This window comes from Pavona decussata, unplaced genomic scaffold (assembly GCF_977016875.1).
Source record: "Pavona decussata unplaced genomic scaffold, jaPavDecu1.1 SCAFFOLD_2363, whole genome shotgun sequence".
NCBI classification, from domain to species: Eukaryota; Metazoa; Cnidaria; class Anthozoa; order Scleractinia; family Agariciidae; genus Pavona; species Pavona decussata.
Window position 1 is genome coordinate 1 of NW_028146205.1, and position 2500 is coordinate 2500.

The 2500-nt window shown below is 45.5% G+C and overlaps 1 pseudogene; it reads right to left on the reverse strand.

Moving 5' to 3' along the window:
- On the reverse strand, nucleotides 1-1585 carry LOC146447385 (small subunit ribosomal RNA; annotated as a pseudogene; the record flags this gene model as incomplete).
- Nucleotides 1586-2500: the final 915 nt, after the last annotated feature.

Sequence of the window (2500 nt, forward strand, 5' to 3'; positions counted from 1 at the left end):
TACTAGGAATTCCTCGTTCAAGATCAATAATTGCAATGATCTATCCCCAGCACGACGATGTTTAGAAGATTACCCACACCTCTCGGTGAAGGAGATACTCTTTGACATCGTCAGTGTAGCGCGCGTGCGGCCCAGAACATCTAAGGGCATCACAGACCTGTTATTGCCTTCCTGACTTTGGTTGCATACCAACAGTCCCTCTAAGAAGTTAACCGCGAATCGGGATTCGCGTAACTATTTAGCAGGTTAAGGTCTCGTTCGTTAACGGAATTAACCAGACAAATCACTCCACCAACTAAGAACGGCCATGCACCACCACCCATAGAATCAAGAAAGAGCTCTCAATCTGTCAATCCTCACTATGTCTGGACCTGGTGAGTTTCCCCGTGTTGAGTCAAATTAAGCCGCAGGCTCCACTCCTGGTGGTGCCCTTCCGTCAATTCCTTTAAGTTTCAGCTTTGCAACCATACTTCCCCCGGAACCCAAAAACTTTGGTTTCCCATAAGGTGCCAAAGGGGTCATCCAATAACACCCTCTGATCCCTAGTTGGCATCGTTTATGGTTAGAACTAGGACGGTATCTGATCGTCTTCGATCCTCTAACTTTCGTTCTTGATTAATGAAAACACTCTTGGCAAATGCTTTCGCAGTAGTTCGTCTTTCGTAAATCCAAGAATTTCACCTCTGACAACGAAATACGAATGCCCCCAATTGTCTCTCTTAATCATTACTTCGGTTCCAGAAACCAACAAAATAGAACCAAAGTCCTATTCCATTATTCCATGCTTACGTATTCAAGCGCTGGCTTGCTTTGAACACTCTAATTTTTTCAAAGTAAACGTCGCAGATCCTGAGCACACTCAGTTAAGAGCACACCCAGTCTTTGCGAGGAAGAACAGCCCGGCCAGTAACATACCTTGCGGCAGACCGGCCGAGCCATCCCGAAATCCAACTACGAGCTTTTTAACTGCAACAACTTTAATATACGCTATTGGAGCTGGAATTACCGCGGGTGCTGGCACCAGACTTGTCCTCCAATGGATCCTCGTTAAAGGATTTAAGTTGTACTCATTCCAATTACAAGACTTGTAAAAGCCCTGTATTGTTATTTCTTGTCACTACCTCCCTGAGTCAGGATTGGGTAATTTGCGCGCCTGCTGCCTTCCTTGGATGTGGTAGCCGTTTCTCAGGCTCCCTCTCCGGAATCGAACCCTAATTCTCCGTCACCCGTTGCAACCATGGTAAGCCACTACCTTACCATCGACAGTTGATAGGGCAGAAATTTGAATGAAACATCGCCAGCGCAAGGCCGTGCGATTCGATCAGTTACTATGAATCACCAAATGACCGGGCAGAACCCGCATTGGTTTTTAATCTAATAAATACATCCCTTCCAGAAGTCGGGACTTTTCGCATGTATTAGCTCTAGAATTACTACGGTTATCCAAGTAGTAATGGTACAATCAAATAAACGATAACTGATTTAATGAGCCATTCGCAGTTTCACAGTACAAGTGCTTATACTTAGACATGCATGGCTTAATCTTTGAGACAAGCATATGACTACTGGCAGGATCAACCAGGTAACTATCCACCGCAGGGAACAGAAGTTCCTTGCTAAGCGGCCCCCCTCCGCAGAGGGAGAGCAAGCTTTCTTAGATTTTGCCTCCACGGGGGGAACCCATGAGCCAAACGGACCACACGGTCCCTCGGTCAAGGGAAACCCCGTCTTGTTTGCCACGTCTTTCTCACAACTGGACCCGTGCACAGTTCAGGCATACCTGTCAGACTCGCCAAGCGAGCTGAAGGAAGGCAAGAAAAGTGCTTCTGCGAAGGAAAATATCCTCCTGCTCTTTTGTCTCTATCATTAGCCAAAGGCTAGCGTACACAACTTCCATCTACACTCTGCCTGCCACTACAGTGACAATGCTTTCGGGCATCATCTTTTCCCTCCTTCGAAAGGAAAGCTACAAGCCCAACTTTCCTTGCCCGTTAGTCAATTCTGCCCTCTATTTCTCCGCCTTGCCGCCGTGGAACATAAGGGACAGGGTTTACTAGCCAGCTCCTCTCGGAACCTTTGCGACCAACCTGCCCACACTATAACCCCCAAACGCTAATAAGGAGACTGCATGATATGGTAGACAGAAAATAAAAACGCGAAAAAAATGAAATTTTGAAAATCGAACCCACAACCAGCCAAATCGTTTGTAAGTCATGCCAAATGACTGGTGACATCTTAAAAACCCATTGAAGCCACAACATCCCATAATTTCACGCTTTTAAAGATTTGTCACTATACGCACTGTAAGTACCTCACTAATTCTCACCTCAGATTTTACGGGAACATGTTCAAATTTTAACACGCCTCTCAGCACGACCAATTACATTAAAATTCATCGCAAAAGTCAGAATTCTCCAATTTTTGAAAAATTCACTATATTCACTGTAAGTACCTCGCTAGACAGTGGAGACCTCAGATTTTACGGGAACATGATCAACTT